This window comes from Marmota monax, unplaced genomic scaffold, assembly GCF_021218885.2.
Source record: "Marmota monax isolate L192 unplaced genomic scaffold, Marmota_monax_Labrador192_F-V1.1 WCK01_AAM20220418_F8-fsc00113, whole genome shotgun sequence".
In the NCBI taxonomy this organism is placed as follows: domain Eukaryota; kingdom Metazoa; phylum Chordata; class Mammalia; order Rodentia; family Sciuridae; genus Marmota; species Marmota monax.
Window position 1 is genome coordinate 277,143 of NW_026694479.1, and position 14,375 is coordinate 291,517.

The 14,375-nt window shown below is 42.8% G+C and overlaps 1 long non-coding RNA gene across 1 annotated transcript in view; it reads right to left on the bottom strand.

Annotated features, from left to right (window-relative positions):
* Positions 1-9,448: 9,448 nt before the first annotated feature.
* LOC124075573 (uncharacterized) overlaps positions 9,449-14,375 on the bottom strand; it is a 47,444-nt gene continuing 42,517 nt past the window's right edge. Inside the window, exon 3 of the long non-coding RNA XR_006846099.1 lies at positions 9,449-10,829. This is a non-coding gene — a long non-coding RNA (uncharacterized LOC124075573). The remainder of the gene's footprint in view (positions 10,830-14,375) is intronic.

The following is a 14,375-nucleotide window of genomic DNA, read 5'->3' on the forward strand; positions in this document are numbered from 1 at the left end:
TAAAAGCATTACTTAAAAAAAAAACACATGGAAATGGGAAGATAATAGGATAAAAGCAATTTGGAGAAAGAATATTAGAAATTTGAAGTGAAAAACTTTGAAGACAGAAGTACAGGAAGATGAAAAAAAAGAAAAGATGTAGGAAGATAGAGAAGATGTAGGAAGACAAGAATTTTAAACCCACAAAATAGGAAACAAAAGAAAACTAGGAGAAAAAAAGCAACTAAGGGTGAATGTACAAACCTTAGGGGAAAAAAAAACTAGAAGATAGAAATAAGATAGAAAATGGTTGAAAATGTCAAGTAAAGGTATTTCAGATAAAAAATACAAAAAGCTAAGACAACTATTAGATACAGACATTCAAGATAGAAAAAAGGTACAAGAGAGAAGTTTACAGTCAAATATTGGATAAAATAGAAGAACAAGGAGATTATTAGTAATTGTTTCAAAAAGCCCACCAACTTTAATTTCTGGTGGTGCAAATATTAGAAGTCTCAGATGAAGGTGTTAAAATTTACAGACAAGAGCCAATTTAAAAAACGTTAAACTAAAAGGAAATTGGTTTAAAACCACATCAAAAAATTAAAAGGACTAAAGTTATTCTAAAAACTAAGGCAAAATGCTTTTGGAAGACTTAAATTTAAAAGTATTTTTAAATTTCCAAAGGATGCATATAGGATATTTTGGAACATCATCCCTGAAGAAAAATAAGTTAATGTTTTACTTAACAGGAATCCCACACAATCCACAGGGACAAAGCATAGTTGAAAGAGCTCATCAAATATTAAAAAGTACTTATTAAAGCAAAAAGAGGGAATTGGAAAGGGGTATATATCCCCCAAATATAAACTTAAAATAACGCTTTTTACTCTAAACTTTTTAAATTTGGATTCATCAGGGCTCAGTGCTGCGGAAAGGCATATGTGTCCAAAAAATGTACATAAGCCTAAGGTACTTTGGAAAGATATTCTAACAGGACAATGGAAAGGTCCTGACCCAGTGATTGTCTGGAGTCGGGGTTCTGTTTGTGTGTTTCCACAGGGAGAACAGCAGCCGATTTGGATTCCAGAGAGACTAACCAAAGCGATTTCTACAGACCAAAAAGAAGATGATTTGACTCAAATCCATAACAGCTGATATCCAGAGCTCCAGCTTGGCTATTCTTACATCTGCGACAGTGATTAACCAGGATGCTTTTTTCAATATCTATTTTATTATTGCATTTTCCCACATCATAAAGTTCTATTTTATTTTTTGAGCTCATACAAACCTAGGTTAATGTTTTTCTGATCAGTTTTATTTTTTGACTGTGGAGTTTTTAAACATTGCAATGGAGATTTCACCTGTGTAAAGCTACAAGGCCTTTACTATTGTCTTATGTGTTGTACGTTTGTGTGCACTCTTGTGTTTTGTGTTGTATGTCTGTGTGTGCGTATGTCCATATATTATATATGAGGAGCACTCATAAAAAAATGGATCCGAATTTTTTTTTATTCACGTGATTTTAATGGTTTAATTTAAATTAGGTAAACAGCTGTTGAGGATTGTTTTAATATGTGAACAAATAAGGAGGTTAACAGATCTGTTTGTTTACTTTCACCTTTCCTTTTCATTATATTTAATAATTCTGTTCAGGATAATGTAAATTGTTCAGAAAATTGTTTTCTTAGTACCTGTTGGAATGTTACATAATTTCTTTTTAGCATCATTGCCAAAATTCCTATCTTCATCCTAGTGCCAGTGAAGACAAAGATAAAAGCAAACTACAGCTTCTATGATAGCTATCACAGTAAACTGTATAAACTGATACATCAATGAATAATAACTCAACAAGTAATGCTCAATCAAGGAGTCGATTTACTTTGGGAGGAAATGGATATATTGATAGATTCCTCCGCTTTGAACTGCTTGCAGAACTTGCCTGGACTATGTATCACTTGTATGTATTGTGAACTATCTGTTGGTACAGCGAATTGTGGTAGTGCTGGCGTATCTTTGCTGATGGTGTCACCTGTGATACAATTTTTCCAAAGGAGCCATCAATTGGCTTGGTGTCATGGCATTTCTGTATCCTCCTCCCTTCTGCTAGTGATGGTCTAAAATTTGGGGGCCAACAGAGGTGAGGCAAAGAACCTCACCCCCACTGGTGCATAGGCCTATCCACAAGTATGGCTATATGCTGGACCGGTAGTCAGTGACAGGTATGATCCAATTGCAGTGGTACCAACCTAAGACAGGAGGCTGACACCTAGAGGTCAGCTCATCAGATGACGGGTAAGGACCATATGTTGTATTGGACAACCTAACAGGCACGGTCCCTAAGCCACATTGCTTGTTGTTTAATTAAACAGAAGTGGGGAGATGCTTAAAACCGTAGCCAAGTAGGAATGACGCATGGCATTTTGGGTTGAAAGGTGACCCTGCTCAGGGATTAGGGTGGCTCCAGGTTTAGGGCAGATCCTGTTGCCTCAGGCGCCCACTCCTTTGGAGTTCCCGTTGAGTTCTTGTGGGGTTCTGAGAGAACTGGTGTGCGGAGCCGAGTGGAGGCAGGGTATTCCCGGAAAGTGCGTGTAGAGTGTCGGTGAGAGTTCGGGGAAAAAAGAGTTGCTGTTAGAATCTACAAGGTTTTGTGGTGGCTCGGTTATTTTGTGCCCAGCCAGACTGCGGCACAGCACTACATATAAATAAATAAATAAAATAAAATAATGGTATTGTGTCCAAGTACAACTAAAAAATAAATTTAAAAAAAGGCAAAGAATTAAGTTCAAAAATCTGTCATGGGAAGAAAGAAAGTCAATATATGCCATATATCATTGTTATCATTCCCACAAGGCCTGCTCTGCTGCTTTATAATCTAATCCATAATACCTGACTATCAAATCTGAGGACCAGGTAGTTACTGCACCTGAAATTATCAAAAACATGTCTTGAGTCTGAACTTCTTTTTTTCTTTTCTATTAAAAAAAATGTTTTTTGTGGTACTGGGGGTTGAACTCAGGGCTATACCCTCAGCCCTTATTTTTGGAGTAGGGTCTCAACAGTTTGCTCAGACTGGCCTCTAACTTGTGATCCTCCTGTCTCAGCCTCCCCAGTCATGGGATTACAGGTGTGCCTGTCCATGCCTGACTAAAAGCATTTCTTATAGTTCAGGACAGCTGAAGATAGTGTCTCTGGCTTAAATGTTCTTTTGTTTGTTGAAGATAGAATATTGGATGATATTTACTTAGGATATGAGCAAAACTCTAGCTCTGCAATAACCACTGTTGTATGCTGCTGTGTTATCATGTGATTTCCCAAAGTGGGTGCTAGAGAGAAGGGCATGGCATCTGAGGCAAACATCAGGGGTTCCCCTCAGCAAGAAAAGGAACTGAGACAGACACAGGTTGAGTTGCCCAAGCACTAGGCAAGTTGCTGCTAATTACATTGTTTCAAAGTGTTCAGACCATGTGAGAGAAAGGGTACCCTTGGAAATGTCGAAATGTTTTACAAGCAAGTGTGTCCAGTTCCCAGACAGCCCCAACTCGCTGGAGTTGAATTTTATCCATTGGCTAATTGTAATGTTGTCAGAGAAAACAATCATTGAAAGCCACATGGGTGAGGTGTGGTGTCACAAATCAGTCACTGCCTGTTTCTCATAAAAGAAGCAAATTGACAACTCTTCAGAATAGGCTGATGTCCTTATCTCTGAACAGGGAACCTGCCGTGGCCCAACCCTTCCATAGGAAATGGTGCCAGAGGACAATGCTTGGAGGAGGCTCGCTGTGCTTCCTGGCTGTGTGGGGTGACCTAGCTGCACACGCACACATGGGCCTGTCACACCATCCAAAGCACTCACCTTATCAGGTTCACTCCAACTCTTTCCGAGTAAACAAGGGGGACGTGGCCAACTACATGTGTCAATTTCTATTGCTTCTGTAACAAATGAACATAAATTTAGTGACTTCAAATAGAACAAATTGATTCAAAAATCTAAAATGTATTTCATATTTCACTACGTTACATTGAAGTGTCTGCAGGTTCTTGCTGAAGGCTCCAAGGGACAATCTGTTTCTTTGTCTTTTCAGCTTCTAGCAGTCACACCCTTGACCTGTGGTCCCACCCTCTTCCTCCAAAGTACAATCCTCCAGTGTCCGCCACTGGACCTTCTCCTCCCTCCAAGGACTTTCCTTCCGGATGAACTGTGATCGGGATGAACTGTGATGATACTGGACCCAGGTGGGTCACCTCGAATAATCTTCCCATGGCAAAACCTCTGACTGCAAAATTGTTTCACCGTAAAACAATGTTCACAGGTTCAGGGGAGTTAGGCATGAAGTCTTGGGGGCCCTTATTCAACCTTCTACACGGGGCCAAGCCATGTCGCTCACCATGGAGGAAAGCTCAGTATACCATTTACTACTCTCCAGGACACAGAAGGCCAGAGGAAGGGTGCTTTGTCTGGGGCTTGCATTCAACTGCCTTGGGCTGGGAGTAGAAGTCTCCATGCTAATACTGCTCCTCCTGGGACACACACACACACACACACACACACACAGACTCACACACGTACACTCCCTTGCACACTTTCATTCTTGATCTCCAGAAAGTGCCTCATTGATTATATTTCATGCCAGTTCATTTTCACTTGATAGAGAGATTTTTCCATAGGCCTTTGTTGATTTCTGTGCTCTGTAGAAGAAACACAGCAGGATGTTGGCTCCTAGCCCTGGTTCCGCTGACTAGTTGACTGACCATGGCTTGACTTTGCAGTTCTGATGAGTGAAGGCTCCAAGGGTAATGTAGTTCTCATATGATCCAATATAAGTATATTTATCATCAGGAACTCCAATTTCAGGATCGCATATGGAAAGACAGATTTTCTTGGAGAACCAAATGTTAGGAAGTCATTGTGTCCTTCCTGTCAATAATGTGGCAGCTCCGGGAAGATGGGTTGGATATCCCTTTATCCCATTCCCGCTTTAGCCATCACGCCCTGGACTTCTCTCTAGAGAACTGTCTTCCCTAAAAATGGAACATATGGAATACTAATTGCAAGAGCTGCTCCTTGAAGAGAAAGGGTAATAAATTGGAAAAATGTTTGTGTGTGTGTGTGTGTGTGTGTGCATTCACCTGCATTCTTCTTGGAGAGCCACAGGCAGGTACTGATGATAAAAGCCCTGAAAAGTCCTGCCTAGATACAGTCGGGTGGCCCTTTAAACTAATATTTTTTTAAAACTAGTTTTAGAATCATGAATCAACCCAATGTAAAGATTTTTTAAATATACATGAGCAAACTGGGTACTCTCACCTTGGTGATCTGTCAGGAAATCATAACTCCTGCTTTATTCCCTGGAATAACTTTTAACTTTAGGAGTAACTTTTGAAACCCGTAGTTTTTGTTTGTTTGTTTTTCACCAAGTTGGCTTTGAGAATAGAAAATGCTCTGTTACTTTACCCAGCCCCCTGGAAGATTTGCTTTTTTTTTTTTTTTTTTTTTTTAGTACCCGGGGCACTTAACCACTGAACCACATTCTCAGCCCTTTTTTAAAATATTTTATGTTGAGACAGTTGCTCAGCGCCTCACTAAATTGCTGAAGCTGGTTTTGAACTTGCAATTCTCCTGCCTCAGGCTCCTGAGCTGCTGGGATTACAGGTGTGCGCCACCAGGCCTGGCATAGCTTTGTTCATCTTAATCATCAATTTTAAGGCCCCCAAACCAGAACCCATGGGCTAGCCCTAACGGTGAGATGTCCCACATTACAGAGGACTTTCACCTGCCATCTGCCTCTTACAATTTATATTAACTTCTTAAGTTTCTCTTCTGTGTCTTCTAGGAGTATAGGCCTAAGACTGGAATGAGACAGGAGGTCTTGAGAAACAGTGTTTTTTTGAGCCAGTGCCCATCTCCTCATAAGCCAGAGAAAGGGAAAGGAGCTCCCAGGCACTGAGTTCACCCCACGAGTAGAGAGAAGCCTGCGGCGCAAAGGTAAGTTAAGGAATTTATCCAAGGCCCTGTGCCTAACTCGTGGCAGAGTGAGTTCAGTCTGCCCAGAGAAGCTGCTGGAAGACATGGTACACTCAAGAAGAGAGGGCCAGGGCCAGGTGAAGAAGGGAGGCAGGTAGTGGGCTGGAGAAACTGGGGGAGGGTGTGAGGAGTCGTATCTGAGATGTCACATAAGGTAAGTTCAAGTTCCTGTTCTGTGACATTGATAGAGTCCCTTAGTTTTTCTGGATCCATAAACAGAGTAGGTTAGAGACTATCCTCTTTTATCTGTGAAGATAATCCACTTCCTCTTGAGAGGAGGGAACTTGGGCAGGTGTGGGAAGAGGTTATACTGTGAGGGCAGGAACAGAAACCAGGAAGCAAGGAAAATCTTGCATGTTCTCAAAAAACTACTATGCCTGTCACTGTCCTAGGGCCTCAAAACAACTCAAGGAACAAGAGAGAACAAAGCAATTGGCCTCCTACAGATGGGAGGAAGATAACACAGAATGTTAGGAGGTGACAGGAATGCAGAGAAAAAACAGGGCCAAGTAAACAGACCCAGAATGGGGTTGTGTCCTAGAAAGGATGGTCATGGAGGGCCACCAGGAAAGATGACATTTCAGCAGAGACTTGAAAATGATGGGCAGCAAGTCGGGTAGATTCTGGTGGTAGAGATTTCTGAGCAGAGCAGTGGCTTGGAGCAGCCTGGCCATAGGGGCCATACAGGAGGTTGATGGCCATGTTCAACATGGAGGAAAGAAGTTGGGGAGGAAGACAGTAAAATTGATAAGGCTGGTGAAGCCCTCCTTCCATTATGCAAAAACTTTGGGAGAAAAGTTCTGTAAGGTACTCATTTTTGATAAAAATATTAGAAAATTTTAAATGAAATGGTTTGTGGCTTGGTCCAAAATTCTGGATGACAGGGACCTCCATTCTTGATTACACTCTGTATCCAAGAAATAAATAGCACCCTGAGAACAAACAGTCACTCCCTCCCTGGGAACCCAGATACCAACTCTCCTGTCCTCTTAAGGGAATCTGGAGGTTAGTTGTCCATGCACACACAGAGCAGTGTTTTTTGTCATTTGTGATGTTTTTATGTTTCCTTATAGGACTTTTGTAAACATTAATGTGAAAACCAGACACTCTACCATTGGATGATGTGGGCAATAAATATGTTGAGTTTCTTGCTCATTAGAGTGACTTCTTCCAATGGATTGTTCTGACTTTCAAGGAACTAACTGTGGCTCTTGAGCCAACCACTTAAATCAATCCAAGTATTGTTTTTTTGTTCTAGAAGGTTGGAGAATGTAGATTAGATGATCTGTAAAGTCCCTTTTCCATCCGAAAAGTTTATGTTTGACCCTTTCTAACAAATAGCATTCCTTTTCCCCAGTGTGTCTCCTCTCAGAGGTCATGCCAGTGATTATCCCTCCTTTTTGCCTATGAGCAAGACATGAATAATTCATATGTGGGCTTACAAAATGGGAACAGTGTATCCTTTGGCTCAGTCTCCTATGCCCCACATGACTAGGGCTCATATATCAGAAAGATTTCCAAGGACAGATTCTGGTTCCCTTCCACCTTTGGCCCCTCTCGCTTCTACCAGCCCCTACAAAGTCTATGTAATAATCAATTGCATGATTATATATCATATATTTATGGAGTTTTTAATTCTGTAGTTTGATATCCTCATTTGACAGCTAAGTAAACTGAGGCTCAGAAAGGGCAGTGACTTTCCCAGAACCGCAGAGCATGCTCAGTGGGGCAGACAGAGATGGGTATTGGCTTTCCTGAATGCTGGCTGAGGATCTTTCTCCCACTTCTTGTTGCCTCTATTTTGCCAAATGCTAACTGTACCCTGTAAATTATGATATGACTGAAAATACTTTAGGGCGAATTTTGAAAGTAAGAACAGCTTTGTTTTGACTTTTTAATAAATGCTCCTAGACCCAGCGTAGTGGAAAAGACAACCAAAGCCAATTTCCCTTAGCCTCTTTCTGTTGTTGTTCACCACTTTCCCCACTAGGTGTCTCCTTGGTTAGCAAATCATTTCTAGAAGGCTGCTCCCGGCACCTCCTTTTTGGAGAGAAAGTGTAGGCGGAAAGAAGCAACAAGCAAGAGTGCCTCCCTTCCTGGCCAGAAGGCCCAGAGGAGGTCCGGGTGGGGCTTTCTGGAGGGGCCTCATATTCTGGCAGAACCATCCAGTTTAGCACAGAAGAAGAGTCCTCATTGAGCTGAGGGGACTGGCTGTAATTAGAATGAAGAGATTAAATCTGCAAGGAACACTGTCAAAACCCAATTTCCACCACGGGAAATGAGTGTGGCTCAGAATAGACACAGAATATGATTAAACTGCAGGATGGGCCTCTGGAGGGACGGGGAGTTGGTGCACATCCAGATGGGAGCTGTCACAGATGTACACGTAGGATAACTGCTGGGCCCCATCCGTGGAAAGAGGTCCTTTGTAGGTAATGCAGAAAAACAGGATGCTTATGTGATACTTTGGGTGAATTCCTCCCTTAACCATCCAAAGCCATTTTTTATTACTTAACGCCAAGATTCATGGGAGCCACAATCAAGGGGACCCCCACTACCAGCCCTCATAATCATCAATTAGCTGAATCCCTGGGGCCCAGATGTCTCTGTTTTGTAGGTGCTTTGGGCGTACACAATATACACTCGGCAATCAGAAGATCAAGTTTGAGATGGAAAAAGCCTCTAATTCAACCAATCACAATGCCAGGTCAGATGAAAGCAACTTCCTGAGTTCTCTTTAACTATCCAACATCCTTCCTCTGCCCACAGCCACCCCTAAAGAGTAGCAAGTTCCCCAGCACAGTCCACAGCCACCAGTGCTGGATATAAAAAGACACATTCTGGAACCATTGCTCTGGGGATGCAGTAGCTAAGAGACGGGCTTTGGATAGTGACTCAGCCTTTCTGAGGCTTGTGGGCTACAGAATCTGGTTTCCCATAAGATATGTGTGATACTACCATCTTTCTAGGGCTGTACTGAACATTCAAAGAGAATGTATGAGTGTTTGCCACAGAATCTGTCCCTTACTAAATGCTCAGTAAGTAGTATCTATTATTGAGGAGCTATTTGAGCAAGTGAAGGGGTCATTCCCTTGCACATGCTCAATGGAATTGGCCAAATTTGCCTTGATGAGAACTGATATAATTGAATCCAGTATTGAATGGAAAGCTTTTATTCTGTACTAGGTGGCATGCCCTTGGCACAGGGGCACAGGTTTTCTTTTTTCTTTTTTGGTACAAGGGATTGAACCCAAGGAAGCTTAACTATGAGCCACATCCCCAGCCATATATATATATATATATATATATATATATATATATATATATATGTGTGTGTGTGTGTGTGTGTGTGTGTGTGTGTGTATATATGTATATATATATATATATGTATATGTATATATATATATATATATATATATATATATATTTAGAGACAGGGTCTTGCTGAGTTGCTTAGGGCCTCACTAAGTTGCTGAGGCTGGCTTTGAACTCCTGTGTTAGCTTCCCAAGCTACTGGGATTACAGGTGTGTACCACTGTGCCTCACCTTGGCATGGATTTTTCTATCCTAAAGGAGCTCAGGGTCTAATGCTGGGGGGACACAAATGTGTATTTGTGCAGAAATAAAAAATCATACAAAGGCTTTAGAGGTGTGGCTGTTGGAGGAAGTTGGGGAAACTTCACAGGCAGGCCCTGACAGATGGGGGACAGGCATGCTAGGCAGAAGGAACAGTGTATACAAAGGCACAGAGTGTGAAGCCTGCACATGGCAGGGGCTGAGGGGCAGCTCCATGTGGTTGGAGAGTTGGGAGTATACAGGTGGTGGGGAAAGAGACTGCAAAGTTAGCGTGAGGTCAGTCACTGAAGGGTTTTGTTTGCCCAGCTGGACAATTTGAATTGGATCATTTGGAAACCTCTAAATTGACTGGTTTGAAGAAGGTGACCCCCAGGCAGACTGAAGGGTGGAAGAGGTGGAGACCCGAGGACAGGGAGACTGATGGGTGGATTGTTGCAGTGGGGGTGGGGGGGGTGTGAAAGCCTCCAGTAGAGAAGGTGGGGCACCTGAATGGCATTCCTGACCCAGTGTCTACAGGCTTTGGAGATCAGTTGGCTGGGGATCAAAGGGAGTGAGGAGGAGGGATGAGTCCAAGTTCTCCAACTTGGAGAGTGCCACAGGTGCTCCAAAGGGAACTTGGAGGCCCATGAGGAGAGATGTGAGCTGGAGGTACTTGTGGAAAATACAGATGGGGTGTCCAGATTGCTGTGCAAATGCAGAGGCGGTGCTCAGTCAGACTTTGAAAGAGATTTGAGAGTGACTGGAGGCTGGGAAATAGTCAAAGCTCTTGTGATGGGTTAGAGCAGTTAATTCCCTCAGGCCTTTGAAAGGCTGTGTGAGTTATTTAAAAGCTGGAGCTGCCCACCAGATCTTTACACCTCTTTGCAAGGTGCAACAGATTGCAATGAGTGTTCCTAACCATCTGCTTCCTATGGCTGGTAGAATGTCCTTTTCCTAACTTCTTCAATTTCTATTCAACTAAAATCCAGAGTTTTCAACTTTGGGAATGAAATATTGTGCATGATGTATGCTCCATCTCCATGGAACAGGGATAAATGGAAAAAAAGCGCCATCAGAGCAGAATCAGCATGGTTGTGGGCATCTTAGAAATCCTGGGGACTGTAGCTGAAGTGATGTCACTGAAGCACTGCAAGGATGCCACAAATTCTCTGAGTCACTGGAAGAAGACCAAACAGCATCCAAGGCATTTCCAGCTCGTAGTTTCCCTAACTGTGGTCCACGGCACATGAACATGATGGGTCTCCTGTAACTGGAAGATAAACTCAGTCAGAGTCGTCCATTCACTGATCAATTTTTATTACGTATTGTGTAGCTAAATTGAAGATGTTATATTTCATTGGTTTAAAAAATAAAATTTGAATATGAAACATCTTCAGATGGCAATGAGAATCATCACATTTGGCTAATAGCTTATCTTCAAAGATCTGATAGTAAGTTCTGGGCCACTGAGAGATAAGGTTTTAAAAGATGACAGACTCACAACATGCTTTTGTGATCATAATTTAGAAACCTCCTTTAATGGATCACTAGGTTGTTCAAACAACCCCTTTTTCCCTTGTTACAGAATCTCTCTCTGTGCAACATGAGAGACACAGCTGGACTCCAGTGTGATGTCCCGAGGTCAGGGACTGCATGCTGGTCAGTGGGGGAATGAATGTGTTACCCCAAATATCTTTGGGATCTACCTTCACCATGTGTCTTCTCCTGACCTTCCATGCTCCAAACGCATCCGTCAGTCACCTTTTTTGGCCACATTAGCAATGAAGTGTGTTGTCTCTAGGATTGCTGACAGTGTCTTGTCAGCTCTGCAGAATGCTCAGGTAGAGCACGTGCCTTATTCCTTTTCCTGCCCCAGTGATGCTTTGCCCATTGGAAAACTTAAATTTACTTGATGCAGAAGAATAAGAGGACTCCTGTCCAAATTCTCAGTATCAGTCACGGCAGTTGAAGATGGAAGAACTGAGCCAGAGATGCTGAGGTCCAAGGGACAGGGCAGGAGACTGAGGCTGTGTGAGAGGACAGTTCCTGTTCATACCCACCCACCCATGAGTGACCCAATATTTCTAGGGTTGTGTGTGATGCCTTGTCCTGCCCTGGCTGTGAGGTGAGGTCACCACAGTGTGACTGAAGGCTGGTCTCCCTTGAAGAAGATAAATTTTTCCAGTGTTGATATTTAGGGAAAACCCAAACCCTCTCCCAGAAAACTCAGTCCTGGAAGGTGGAACCTCAGATAGGCAGGAAGGGGAGCCTCCATCTGCCACTTTCTCATTTCTCTCTTCAGAATTCTGTGCCTCCAGTCACTGGGCAATGACCTCAGTTAAAATGAAGGCAAGCTGGGAGCATGGGGCTGATGATGAATGATGGATACCTGTTGAGCACTACCCCCGCCCACTTCATCTGCCTGTACTTCCCTTCGCTTATCCCTAGCGCTGTATAAAGGCTGGCTGCTGGGACAATTAAGAGAGGGATGTGTCTGCAGCTCTTGTCTCCCCACTCTCCACTCAGCCCTCCAACATCCCTGGTTATAGGTGGCATCTGAAATTTGGAGGACATCTCAAGGGATAGGACAGTTTTCAAAGATAAGGTTTAATTCTTCCTGCAGCCAGATGTGGCGTAATTGCATGCCTGTAATTCGAGCTACCCAGGAGGCTAAGGCAGGAGGATCTAGAGTTCAAGGCCAGTCTGGACAACTTAGTAAGACCCTGTCTCAAAATAAAGTAAAAATGGTGAAGGAGCTGGGCACAGTGGCACGCACCTATAATCTCAGATACTTGGAAGTATGAGGCATGAGGATTGCTTGAGACCACAAGTTCAAGACCAACCTGGGCAACATAATAAGATCACATCTAAAAAAAAAAAATCTCCTTATAACACTGATTGTGAACCATCCAGGCTTCCATAGAGGCAAGTTCTAGCAACAAACATGGAAGCCCAGATAGGAAGGAAGCCAGAGGTGAATACCAGGTGAGTAGAGCACAGTAGGTACTGGCATCAAACCTGCAAAAGAACCTTTCAGAATTCCAGTTCCCAGAGGATTGAAACTGGGGTACAGTCAGAGTGGGTCCTGAAGTTGGGCTGATTGCCAAGTTATTTATAGATCCTTCCATTCTTCCTGAAGTGGGAGGCCAGATTTCTTCAAAGTAATCACTAGACTTTTATTTTTGTACTGGGGATTGAACCCAAAGGTTCTTAGCTACTGAGGCACATCACCAATCCTTTTTATTTTTTATTTAGAGACAGGGTTTCACTAAGTTGCTTAGGGCCTTCTAAAGTGCTGAGGCTGGCCTTGAACTTGTGATCCTTCTGCCTCAGCCTCTCATGGTGCCTGGCTGGTAGCTACTAGTCCATGTGACTATTTAAATTTAATATTTAATGAACAAAACTTAAAGAAAAATTTAAAATTTAGTTTCTCATTTTCACCAGTCACATTTCGTACTCAACAGTTATCTGTGGCTAATGCATGAGTCACAGAAATAGAACAGTTTCTATGACTGTGAGAAGTTCACCCGGACAGTTCTGGGCAGAGCTGGGTTCTGACTTTAGGGAGAAAGCAATGGGAGTCAGTGGAACATGATGATCCCTTAGATGAGAGAGAGCAGAGGGTGATGGTCGTGGTGGGACAATTATGGTCACGGTGGGATGGTTATGGTCGTGGTGGGATGAAGAGGTAGCAACAATACTGTCCCCACCCTTACTTCTGTGTTTTACTCATCTGTGCTATCTCCCATGAGCCAGGATTCCTGAAAATCTTGTAGTCATCCCTTTTAGGTACTGTACCCCTTAAGACAGGCCTTGTAATAAAATACATGTTCAAGAGGCTGAGGTAGTAGGAATGCAAGTCAGAGAACAGATTTTGTGGCTTAGTAAGACTCTGTACTAAAATAAAAATAAGAAAGAGCTGGGGGTGTAACCCTGTGGTTGAGTGGCCCTAGGTTCAATCCCTAGTAATATGGGGGGAAAAAAGGAAAGGAAAAAGACAATAGAAATACATGTGTGTTTTAAAATGTCCATACACTTCGATCCAGTGATTCCTTTATTGCTGGAGGCTGATCTTGAACTCCTGAGTAGCAGCGACTCCAGGCATACGTCACCATGCCCAGCTGACCCAGCAGTTCTACTTCTGGAAATTGATCCAATGGCTATACTCATAGATTCTCAAAAAGAAATCTGTAAAAGGGACCCTCTGCATGCCATTGTTACTTTCTGGGGTCAGATTTCTTAGAGATAAAATTTACATACAACATGATCAATCCTTTTGAGGTATAGAACTGGGTGAGTTTTGCCAAATGTCCACCATCATGGACCGACCACCGTGATAAACAACTTTTCCATCAGTTCAGAATTTCACCTGGCCCTACTTTTGTTGTCAATCCCCTCTACCATCCTCCTGGCAACCACTGATTCACCTTCTAGACTGTCATTCATCCCTTTGATGAATGACATATGAGTGGAATTCCAGTGTGCAGGATTTTGTATCTAGCTGCTCCCATTTAGCACATGTTGGAGATGTACCCATGGGGCTGCACGTGTCTGTGGCTCACTTCTTTTTAGTGCTGAGTAGCGTTCCATTGTATGGGACATTGGGTTGTTTATCCATTTTCCCACTGATGGACATTTGGGATGTTTCTAGGGTGTAGCAATCAAAAATAAAACTGCTGTAAATGTTGACACACAGATCTTCTTTGTGGGCTGCAGAGCATTGTTTAAGGAGTAGGCTTTCAGAAATAACCTAAGTGTTTCCCATATTACTTGACTTTGCTGTCCCATATAATGGAGTGGCTAAATGTGGCCACTG